The following is a 13,292-nucleotide window of genomic DNA, read 5'->3' on the forward strand; positions in this document are numbered from 1 at the left end:
GACTTGATCGTTAGACTTAAAGGAATGAAATTGTCATCAATATTTTTTAACTAGTATGATTTACTGCTTAAAAAATTAACCTTTTAATAAACCCTAAAATTATTTAGGATTTGTTAAAACGGACATTGCAATATGTGAAATCATAATCGAGTTTTAGAGTATGGATACGTGTAGGAAAGGTATTAGCACCCTATAATATTAAACTATTCTTCACATCATCATCCATTATAAACTAGTAAGGCACTCTAATCCTCATCTATTATATGCTACTAATAAAAAATGTTCAATCTGAGTAGAAGTATTTCGCTAGCAAATACAAAGATTATCACCTCATGAGAGCCTAACTACTTTACTTTCTCCTAAAAAAAAATAAAGCTAAGATCTAGAACTCATGCATGTAAGTGAATATGCAGAGTGTGTACAAAGATATATATCAATCAAACAATACAAGAGACAAATGAATGACAAAATCAAGGTAGGATATTAACATGCAATGTTTTCTTTTGAAATAATTAAAATGAAGGGAATTAAAATAAAATATCAACTAAAACTATAAAATCCAACAATTTGGATAACGCATGATTAAATTTAGCTTGTCTCTAAAAAAAATGTCCTCAGTGGAGTTGCCAAGCTGTCATAATGGTTTTGAGACCATTAGATGAAAAAAATTTTAAAATCATAAAAAAATAGAAAGAGTCTCCACCAATCTTTTTTGTTAGGTGTGATTGGCACCAAAAGTTTTTCTTTTTAATAAAACAATAAAACGAGTTTAAAGTTTATCAAAAGATAATTTTGGTCTATGAAAACAAAATTGGATTCGAAAGTCGGTTACGTGTGAGGAAGAGTTAGCACCTCCACAGCACCCATGAAAATTAGCACCAATTAATCATGCTTTATCTTCAGTTTCGATTTAAAATTTAATAATAATTTCCTTTATTTTTTAAAAATGAAAATAATTTTATTAAAATTCTTTAATTAGGAATATCAAGAAAATCTTTAAATTAAAGAATTATCTTAAACTTCTGTAACATTTAGGCAGAAATTACAAATAACTCTTTCCACCAAAAATTTGTCACAACATTCCTCAAAATGAAAATAACATTCTTTGTAAATGATAATTGTTAGTGACTCTCTAACATCGAGGTAGAGTACTAAGAATTATTTTTCTTATAATGTTAATTTAGTTTTATTTAAAAATCTATTTTTTGAATAATACTTTTCATAAAAACATCTTATGCAAAAAAGAAATGATGATGCTACAATTAACTAAGAAACAATAGTAAAATGCATAAACATGCAGAATGGATACAAGTAACAATAAATAAATGCATATATGCCCATGGATGATATGCATGATGGTGAGATATCATTTTGAAATCGGGTTTTTAAATATAATAAGATCACCCAGACTCCCCAACCTCTAGGTAAAGTTTAGGTGCGACTATTTATGTTTAAGATCCTATATTCTATTTTTCTTTATTTAATCTTATTATTATTACCAGTTAAAGACTCGTATGAAAAAACTTAATGAAATAAAATTTTCTAAATACCTCATCTTCTAGGTGGTATTTGAGAACAAATTACTTTATATGAGATTTTCATATTACCTTTAGGATTTTGTGATGGTTTTGGATGTGGGTTTAGGTTAAGGTTTTGAGGTTTGAATGATTTTTGGGTGTCGATTTGAGTTTACGAGTAGAATTTAGGATTTTGGTTAAATTTATGGTTTTTGTGAATTTTAGGATTAAGGTCTCATTTTAGGGTTTCAAGGTTTAGGATTTAGGGCTTTTGGGTTTTGTTTTGTGATTTTGAAGTTTTAGGGCTTATAGTTTTGAATGTTTAGCATTTTGAGTATTTAAGGTTTAAGATTTTGAAGGTTTTGAGTTTTAAGGTTTTAGATTTTGGTTGAGGTGAAAAAAAAACCAAAAAATCTAAAAATCGATTCGAAACCATAGTTTCGATTTGGTTTAGATCAATTTTTTTCTTATTCAATAAGTTTGGATATTAAATGTATACATTAAGTTCAGATTGAATTTTGGATCGGAGAGGTGAAAAATAAAAAAAATCGAGCTGAATCGAATTATATATTTTTCTTAGTTTTTATATATATTTTAAATTTTTAAAAAATAAAAATAATAATTTTATATCCAAATTTACTTAAATATATTAAAATTTTATATTAAAATAATATATAAAAATTGAAAAAAATTAAAAATTGATAAACTGAATTGATAAAATACGGTTTAGTTTATTTCGAATTGAATGAAACTTTGGTTCGAATTTGGATCAAATTTTAAATTTTTATAATATTATACAATATCCGAAAAACCCAAACTGAATCCGATTCGAACCAAACTATTATTACCCTTAGATTTTACAGTTTGGAGTTTCGGGTTTTGGGGTTTTGGGTTTCAAAGTTTTAGATTTTTGAGGTTTTGGATTTTAGAGTTTCAAAATTTTGGATTTTAGGGTTTCAACGTTTTAGGGTTCAAAATTTTAGGGTTTCATAATTTTAAGGTATCAAGGTTTTAGGTCTTAGGGTTCAAAGTTTTAGTGTTTCAAAAAAGTTTTTTATATTATTTTTTATGAGAGAATGGGAATTATCGATAACTCAAACTTTCTCAATTATCCCCAACATCTAGGCAAAGTTTCAAAGCAAGTTTAGTTTTCGTAATTCTCCCTTTTCCTTAGCATTTTATATTGATGAGACATGAAGCAAATAAGTTATGTGAATGAAAGCTAAAAATTAGAACAATAAATTTAATCAATTTTATACATATTTTGTTCCTATTTATTATGTTCTTTCGATTCTATTTTTTAAAAAATGAAAGCATTTTTTTTTTTTTGTAAAGCAATTTTTTAATTTTTAATTTTTTTAATTTTAATTTTTTAAATATTTTAAAAATTTTAATTCCACAACATCTAAGCAAAATTAAACTCTTTGAAACTCGTTTAAATTTCTTCCAACATTTAAATAAGGTTTCCAAAATCATCTTTAAAAAAAAAATAACAATTCGAGTCCCTAGCCCATTCCCTTATCAGAGTAATAAGGTAATGTCATGAAAGTATGATTATAATGTCAAGACACAAGAATCAAATAACTGTCAGGTTGCAAATGACCCAAATGCCAATAGTACTACAAATATAATTAGGGTAGGTGGAATAACAAGGAGTGGGAGATGTTATACTCCTGAAAGAAGTGGGAGATGTTATACTCCTGAAATGATAGAGAAGGCTAGGAAAGGAAAAAAAGAGATGTTAGGAGAAGGACATAAGACTCATTCTACAGTGGCTTAAGTTGCATAATATAAAGAACCTGTTACTGAAAAAAAAGCCTGTGAGTTCTTAAAATTGATCAAACATAGTGAATACAACATAGTAGAGCAATTGTGTAGGATGCCTGCTTAAATTTCTTTGCTGTCACTATTGAATTCTAAACTACATCAAAATTTACTACTGAGAGTATTGAATCAAGCACATGCAAATTGTAATATCTTTGTTGAGAATGTTGACCATATTCTGTGAAGTATTATGGCTTTAAATTTCATAACTTTCAATGATGATGAAATTTCACCAAAAAAACGGGGCAACGCCAAGGCCCATAACATTACTATGTGCAAAGGCCATATCATAACTAAGGTTCTTATTGATAACGGCCCTTCTATTAATATCATGCCCATAATTACCCTAACAAAATTACCCATTGATGTATCACATATGAAGACTAGCCATATAGTAGTAAGGGTTTTTGATGAGTCTCAAAGGGAAGTGTTAAGATATTGAAATATCAATGCAATAGCATCATACACTTTTTTTTATAGAATTTCAAGTCATGGACATTTCATCATCTTATAGCTGCATGTTGGGATGACCATGGATTCATATGATATGAGCTATCCCGTTATCACTACATTAAAAAATAAAGTTCATCGTTGAAGATCAACTTATCAGTGTTTCTGGAGAAAAGGACTTGTTAGTAACTAAACCCATACTACTTCATATGTGAAAGCTATAAATGAGGCATTGGAGTGCTCTTTTAGATCCTTTGAATTTATTAATGCAACTTATGTAGGGGAAGGATCTAAGGTGTGCACTCCATGCTTGTCAAATACCACTATTATTGTTGTCAAATAAACATTAGGTAAAGGATGGCATGTTAGATATGGACCTGGAAGGAATTTGCAAGGAGTCAAGGAACCACCCAAAGTATTTGAAAATAGGAAAAAGTTTCAAATAGGATTTAAAGTCACTGCGATAAAAAGAAAGAGAGCCATGGTTGAAAGGCGAGAGAAGAGACTGACGTGGCTTAAAAGACATAAGCCAGAGTATGTAAGAATGATCATCTTTTACCTGTATGATACATTTCGTTCAGGTGAATATATCCACTATAATTTGTTATAAAACACACGAAGGGAACCTATGGTGAACATAGAAGAAGCCATTTTTGAACTCCATATCTATATGGTGGGAAATATAGCAACAACAGTTCAAGAAGATAAGCCTCTTGTTTATCCATGTCCTCCGAGTGAATAGCTGAACAATTAGAAATCAATGAAGTTGCCAGTTACCCTTAAATCTTTCACAAAGTAATATAATGAGTTAATTTTCCCCAATGCTTATGCCCAATAGCATTTAAAAGAGTTTTTTACGGGCTTATCTTTTTTTTATCATTTCAATAAAATGACTAGTGTTTTACATTTACGTTTCCTCTATTATTTCATTCATTCAAAGTTATAATTTTCTTTTCTTTTTCTTTTCCTACACATAAGCCTACATCCTTTCAATTTCACCCATTTTTAGGTTTTCAAACAATGAATACAAAGATAATCATGATGACAATCCAAGATTTGACTTTGAAAGACTTATTCACATTGATGAACTTAATAAAGAAGAGGATTCGGATGAAGACAATTTGCCTTTTAATTTATTAAGACTAATGAAATAAGAAAGAAAACAGGTTAAGCCTTATGTGAAAGCTACAGGCATAATCAATTTAAATGATGAAGAGAACAAGAAAGAGGTTAAGATGGGTATGACACACATAGAAAAAAAGAGGTTGGAAGAATTGCTTCATGAGTTTGTTGATGTGTTTGCATAGTCATACCAAGATATGCTAGGACTCAGTTTAGATATTATCAAACACCAATTGCCATTGAAGCTAGAATGTAAGTCGATATAACAAAAATTGAGGCATATAAAGTCAGACATGTTTTTAAAAATCAAAGAAGAAGTAAAAAAGTAATTTGTTGTAGGCTTTTTAGATGTATCCAAATATCTTATATGGATAGCTAATATGGTCCAAGTTCCCAAGAATAATGGAAAAGTTCAGATGTGTGTAGACTATAAAGATTTGAATAAAGCTAGCCTGAAAGATAATTTTTCTTTACCCTATACTGACATTCTCGTGGATAACACTACTAAGCATCTTACATTCTCTTTCATGGATGGTTTTTCTAGATATAACCAAATTAAAATGGCCTCTACTGATATTAAAAAACTACATTTGTTACCATGTAGGCCATGTTCTGTTATAAAGTTATACCTTTTGGGTTGAAAAATACAAGAGCTACTTATCAAAAAGTTATGGTAACCTTTTTTCATAACATGATGCATAAAGAAATAGAGGTGTATATGGATGATATGATTGTAAAATCTCGTGAGAAGGAGGACTGTGTTACCAATCTCATAAAGTTGTTTGAAAGATTGTAGAAATATCAACTCAAGCTAAACCCAGCCAAATACATATTTGGTGTTAAGTTAAAAAATTGTTAGGGTTTGTGGTTAGTGAGAGGGGCATTGAAATTGATCCAGATAAAATACTTGCCATCTAAAATTTATCTCTCTCACACACGTAAAATGAAGTAAAGGGTTTTCTAGGAAAGTTGAATTACATTTCCCACTTTATTTATCAACTTACTGCTAAATGTGACCTAATTTTCAAGTTGCTTCAAAAGCATGAGCCTAAAAATGGGATGAGAAGTGTCAATATGCCTTTGAAAAGATTAAAGAATACCTTTCAAATCCTCTAGTGTTAGTACCAACTATTGCAAGAAAACCATTGATTTTATATCTCATATGAATGATCATTCTATGGGTTATACATTAGGGCAACAAGATGAAACAGGTAAGAAAGAACAAGCCATTTATTACTTAAGTAAGAAGTTCATTGAATATGAGTCTAAATATTCCCAATTGAAAAAAATATGTTACGCATTGGCTTGAATAGCCCACAGACTCAGACAATATATGATATGCCATACTACTTGGTTAATAGTAAGGTTGGATACTCTTAAATATATTTTTGAAAAACCATCATTGTTAGGAAGTTTAGCAAAATGGCAAGTCATGCTCTTTGAATATGATATTGTATATGTGTTGCAAAAGGTGATCAAAGATAATGTGATAGCTGAATTCTTTACAAAGCGTGCAACTAATGATTATGAGCCTAGGAAATTAGACTTTTTTGACAAAGATTTAATGACCATTTCTTAAGTAAAGAAAAATGAACCAATCAAAAAGCCATGGAAAACGTTCTTTGATGAGGCTTTGAATGTTTTAGGGCATGGGATTAGAGCAGTTTTGATATCCCTTGATGGAAATTATTATCCAAGCATTACAAGGTTGGATTTTATTTGCATCAACAAGGTGGCAGAATATGAAGCATGCATAATGGGCATACAAATGGCAATTAAAAGGAAAATTAGAGTGTTAGAAGCCTATGGAGACTTGGCCTTGGTAATCTATCAACTACGTGGTGAATGAGAAATAAGAGATTCAAAGTTGGTACGATACCAAAAGTGTGTGGTAAATTTGGTTAAACAATTTGAAAAGGTCCAATTCTATCATGTACCTCAAGAAGATAATTAAATGACTAATGCTCTGTCTACATTGGCTACAATGTTGAAAATGGGTGATAAGATAGAAATCTTACCTATCTAGTTAAATGTGCAAGAATCACCGACATATTGTTCACTTATTGAAAAGGAGATTGATGGTCTACCTTGGCATTATGATATCATGCAATATGTCAAGTACCAAAAATACCCAAAACATGCGTCAGAAAATGACAAACAAATTATCAAAAGATTGGCTATGGGATTTTTCCTTGATGGAGAAATTTTGTATAAGAAAAGTCAGGATCAAATGTTATTAAAATGCGTGAATGTTGTTAAAGCTAAGAAAATACTACAAGAAGTGCATGAAAGAACTTGTGGAGCACATGCAAATGGCCACATAATGGTTAGAAAAATCATAACGGTAGGTTATTATTAGTTGACAATGGAGAATTATTGTACCAATTATGTAAGAAAATGCCATAAATACCATATTTATATAGATAAAATTCATGCTCCTCTAATCCCTTTGCATTTTCTCACACATTTATGGCTATTCTTTATGTAAAGAATAAATGTAATTGGACCCATCACTCCAAAAGTTTCAAATGGACATCGACTCATCTTTGTAATGATCAACTATTTCACAAAATAGGTTGAAACAACTTCTTAAGCTAATGTGACAAGAGTAGTGATAAGCAAGTTTATAAAATAAAGATAATATTTCAATATAGCCTTTCATAAAAGATCATTTTCGATAATGCTCGTAATTTGAATAACAAGATGTTAGCGGATTTTTGTGCTCAGTTTAAAGTGAAGCACCATAATTCAGCTTCATATCATTCAAAGATGAATGGAGCAGTAGAATCTGTCAATAAAAATATAAGGAGGATAATAGAAAAAATTACTAATACTTATAAAGACTGGCATGAAAAGTTACCTTTTGTACTACATGTTTATAGAACATCAGTGTGCATATTTACTGGGGCCACTCCTTTTTTACTCGTATATGGGATGGAAGTTGTGCTGCCAATCAAGGTGGAGATTTCTTCTTTAAGGATCTTGATGGAAATAGATTTAGAGGAAATGGAATGGGTCTGAAATAGCTACGAACAACTAAATCTCATGGACAAAAAAAGGGCTTACAGCTTTTTGCCATGGTCAATTGTATCAAAAAAGAATGATGCAAGCACATGATAAAAGAGTTCGATGTAGGCATTTTCGTGAGTGAGAATTGGCTTTAAAAAAAATTCTTCTGAATGAACATGGTAATCAAGGAAAATGGATGCCAAATTATGAGGGTCCATATGTAGTTAAAAAGGCCTTTTTATGTCAAGCACTAATTTTGGTAGAAGTGGATAGGATGATTTGCCAAACTTGATAAATTTGGATGCTGTAAAAAAAATACTTTGCCTAAAAAAATAAAAAAATATAAAAACAAAAAAAAATCAAAGACTAATAATTGAAAACCCAAAATGGTAGTTTGAGTTAAAAAGAAAGATCTAAGTTAAAAACCTAAAAAGGTTGCTTAGATGCAAAGAAAATATCCAAGTACAAGGGGCAATGCCTAATACAACAAACTCAAAAAGATCAAGTGCATTAATAGAATGGGTCTTTAAGAGGGAAAATTTTGGAATATTGTTCATCATTGTCTGAATATTCACTGTTTGAATACAATTCTCTTATTTAAACTAGTGTTTAAACTTTTCACTGGACACATTTTTGTACCTTTCTATAAATAAATATTCACCTTTCTCTAATTTACCTTACTTTCAGATAATATTCATTCTCTTAAATAGAGAAAACATTAATTCATTACACTATTCATGAAATTTGGAATATGATAAATTACCTATAATATTTGTAAAAGGTTTTACTTTATTTTGTGAAAATTAAGGATAACAAAGTCAACAAAAAAATAAAAACAAAAAAAAAGAAAAAAAAATTTGGAAAAGCACTTATTTTCAAATTCATCAAATCAAAGTAAAAACTTATTGGAAGTAGTGTTGGATAAGGATATCAGCAAATGATCATTGTAGTTCATAAGAAAGCAACTCCTAGAATATGCAAACCGGGATCAAAATTGGTTGTTTGGGAAAAAATAAAAATTAGAAAGGATTGACTTAAGGAGCATGTTACCATAATTTGGATGCATCATATTGGTTTCTAATAATACTTGCATTACATATATTACATTCATTGCATTCATGAATTACGTTTAATATATTCTTCAAAAAATTTTGAACTTTGTTTTTTTAAAAAAAGAACCATTCAAAAAAAAGACTAAAGTATGAAAAATGATTTTAAAACAATCACTTGTGAAACCTTTGAGGCATAAAACCATGAGTCATTTCCAAACCAATTTCAAAATAAAAAAAAAAAGAAAGAGAGAAAGAGAAAAAAGAAAAACAAGATTTTAAAGTTTCAAAGCCTCTATTTAAGGGGAACCATTTTCAAACAAGATTTCAAAGCCTCCATTTAGGAGACGCCTTTTTCAAACAAGACCTCTTGATTTTCAAAAACTTTGATTAGAGGGAAGTCATTTTCAAATAAAACCTTTTAAAGTTTCAACACCTCTATTACGAAGAACATTCAAAGAATTTTGAGATTTGTAAAACCTCTAGGCATAATCACTAAAACTTATGGGCATAATTTCTAAGATCTCCAGATAAAAGATTTTAAATTTTAAAAGTTTCAACGCCTCTATTACGATGAGCATTCATAGATTTTTGAAATTTGTAAGACTTTCAAGCATAATTTTCAAGACCTCTGAGTAAAAAAATTTAAATTTTTGAAGTTTCAATGTCTTTGTTACAAAGAGCATTCAAAGATTTTTGAGATTTATAAGACCTCTGAGCATAATTTTTAAGACCTTTAGGCATAATTTCCAATTCCTTTGGGTAAAATATTCTAAATTTTTAAAGTTTAATGCCTCTATTACAATGAGCATTCAAAGATTTTTAAGATTTTTAAAGCTTCTAGGCATATTCTCTATGTCCTCCAAGTAAGATTCGTAAGTCTTCTAAGCTAAATCTATTTTAATTTCAAGATTTTTAAGACCTCCGAGTATGATCTCTTGTTTTATTTCCAAACGTTATTAAGTTGTTTTCACAAATGGTAAAAAAAAAAAGCTGCAAAGCTTTTGTTTAGGGGGAGTCATTTTCAAAGTTTTAAAGCCTCTATTTAAGGGGAGCCATTTTCAAAGTTTAAAATCTCTATTTAAGAAAAGCCATCTTCAAAGTTTCGAAGTCTTTATTTAAGGGGAGCCATTTTTAAAATTTCGAAACCTCTATTTAATGAGCAATTTTCAAACAAGATTTTATTTTTAAAAGTTTCAAAGCCTTTGTTTAGGGGGAGCCATTTTTAAAAGTTTCAAAGCTTTTGTTATAAGGAAATCATTTTTATTTTAAAGTTTCAAAGCCTCTGTTTAAGGAGAGCTATTTTCAAGGTTTCAAAGCCTCTGTTTAGGGGGAACCTTTTTCAAACTTTCAAAGCCTCTATTTAAGAGGAGCCATCTTCAAAGTTTCAAAATCTCTATTCAAGGAAAGCCATTGACCAAAAAAAAAAAAAACTCAAAAGCATCATTCTAACAAAATTGTTGTCTGTCTTTGCATTATTTCTAATTATTAAAAATATACAAAAAAGGATAGCTATAGACATTGAATTTTGTTCAGAACATTTTCGCATAGTTAACCCAGGCCCATTTACAACCCTTTAAAAGCCCATAAAATGTATTAATATTTAGGCCTAATAAAAAGGAGACCCATATGATTATTGTCAAACTCTTTCGCATCTATTTATATGGATGATACATTTTCACGCTGATGTATGAAAAATATAGAATAAATGACACAAGTAAACTCTAAAGTCAACTCTGATCAAAATTGTATAAAACTTGCCCAAAATGAATAGAACCAGAGTCAATCCTCAAAGTTCACAACCTAATTGAAATCAATGTGGTTTAAAATTAAATTTGGTGATTTTTAAAACACTAAAAATTTTGTTGCACTGGGAAAAGTATAAAATTACTAAAATATCTTTTAGGGGTATTTTTGTAATTTAATCTTTTCGAGCTCAAATTTTCATGAAACTTTTTATATCAAAATTTTATAATATTTTATGATTTTAATTGCATCAACAATGTGGTAGTGAATAATATGAGAAAGAAACCAAACATGTAAAAAAAAAAAAAAAAAAACTGCTAAAAAAAATTGAATATATGAGAGGGAAAGAAGAAAAAAAATGAGAGGGATTGCCAAAAGAAGGGCTCTTAAAAAGCTGGAGAGTTCGATTAAATGGGGCTGAAAGGTTGGAAAAGAAGGAAAGACAAGACATGAAAAAAAAAATTACTAGAAAAATATAGCAAGCTAACCGAATAAAGAAGGTGAAGGAGAACCAAAAAAAAAAAAAAAAGAAAAGGAGAGGATTCTACTAAAAATGAGTAGAAAGCTATTGAAGGAAGAAAAAAGAGAAAGTTGCCAACAAAAGAACAAAAAAAAAAAGAGGGAAAGAAGCATTTATTTGGAGGAAAAAGAAAAAGCAAAAGTAGCATTATTTGTCTTTTGTGTAAATCCTGTCATTTTCATAAACAAAGCTCCATTTTCTTTTATATTTGTTACCTTCACCTTCACTGCATATTGATTTGTTTGATGCAAATTTATTAGTTTCGGTGGATTAGTGTTCATTTTTGTTGCGTGACCATTTTTTTGGTTGATGCTTTACATATGGATATAGTTGCTCATCTAGTTCCAAGCTTGTTTTCATGTATTGATGCTATGAGTATTATGATTGATTTTTGTTTTGAATGGTTTCTTATACAAGAGCTGGTTAAAGGAAAGGCAGCGGTGATTATGGCCTTAGAAAATTCCACAAATAACTAAAAAAAAAGAATAAGAAGAAAAATCTTCAAAATATAAATACTATGATTTGTAGTTGTAGAATTTGTCAAAGTTCTTTTTTATCATTTTATGATTTAAACAAATAAAATATGGCATGGGAAGGTGACGTTGGAATGGTGAGGAGTCATAAGTTTTTATCTTACTTGAATAATGAATAAAAGTTTCACTACATGCCAAAAGTTGTTGGTTTTCCATAATGCTTATCTTAATTCTAGACTTATCATTCAAAGCTATGCACACTTTTTTTTATATTCAAATTTTTTATTTTTTTTAGACTATTATGAGTGGATCTATATGCTTTTCTTGCTTTCTTATGCAATTTGAAATTTTATATACCAATTTCTTTTAGAATAATTTGTCCTTTATGTATGTTAGATTTATACAAAATTTATTAATAATAAATTGAATGAAATTTGCCGAGGATAATATTTTAGAGAATCCAATAACGATTCTCTAAAATGTTTAGGTTCTCTAAAATGTTTAGGTGACGATGTTTTTCTACAAGTATTACCAAAGTAATGGAGTGTTTAGAAAAATATTCAATACAAAAAGTTTCATTTCTCTATTTTTCTAAAATTTTGATAAATGTAAATAATAATGTGTAATAACTCTTTTAGTAATGAAATTGGTACAATTAAAGTTTAAAAATTAGATTAAAAATATATAATTAATTAAGTAAGTAAGGAAAAAGTAAAAGAAATTTTTGAGGATAGGATTCTCAGGAAGTCTGAATAGAGATTTCTAAGAAATTTCTAGGTGAAATTTTTTTTTTTAAAATATCGTCAAAGTATCGGGGTATCTAGAAAAATTTTCAATAAAAACTTCTATTTACCTTGTTCCTTTTCAAAAGTTCTAGTGATAATTGGAAGATGAGTAAAAAAGATTTAAACATAATCAGTACATTTTTCATATGCATATTCTACTTGATTGTTTGCATTACATAGTTTTAAATGAAAATGAAATTTCCTATGATGGGACCTCAGGAAGTTTGAGTAGTAATTTTTGAGAATTTCCTAGGTAAGAAAAGTCTTCTAAAAATGTCAAAGTATTGGAATATTTAGAAATTTCTTTTCAATACAAAATTTTCTATTTTATCCTTATACTTAATTTGAGAAGCTTTTTTTATACGAAAATATACATTTTTGGACATAAATTTGTTTATATATAATATATTATTACCTAATTTTAAAGTAATGAGAATTTCTGATGATGGGACTCCGGGAAGTCCAAGTAATAATTCCTGAGAATTTCCTAGGTAAAAAAATATTTCTAAAAATTACCAAAGTATTAGAGTATTTAAAAACTTTTTTCGATACTTTTTCTAATTAATTTGAACAATCTTCTTAAAAAGATAAAACAAATAAATATTTATAAAAGCATGCATTTTTTTAATAAAATTGAGTAACAAAAATTTTCAATGATGGGACTTCAGAAAGTTCAAGTAGTGAGTCTTGAAAATTCCCTAGGTGAGAAAAATCTTTTGAAATTTGCTATAGCATTGAAATATTTAGAAGTTTCTTTCAATATGAAAAAATTTTATTTTATAATCATTTTCTTTAAT

The sequence above is a fragment of the Durio zibethinus genome, chromosome 6 (genome assembly GCF_047325235.1).
Source record: "Durio zibethinus cultivar Kanyao isolate XHJ-2024 chromosome 6, ASM4732523v1, whole genome shotgun sequence".
Classification (NCBI taxonomy): Eukaryota; Viridiplantae; Streptophyta; class Magnoliopsida; order Malvales; family Malvaceae; genus Durio; species Durio zibethinus.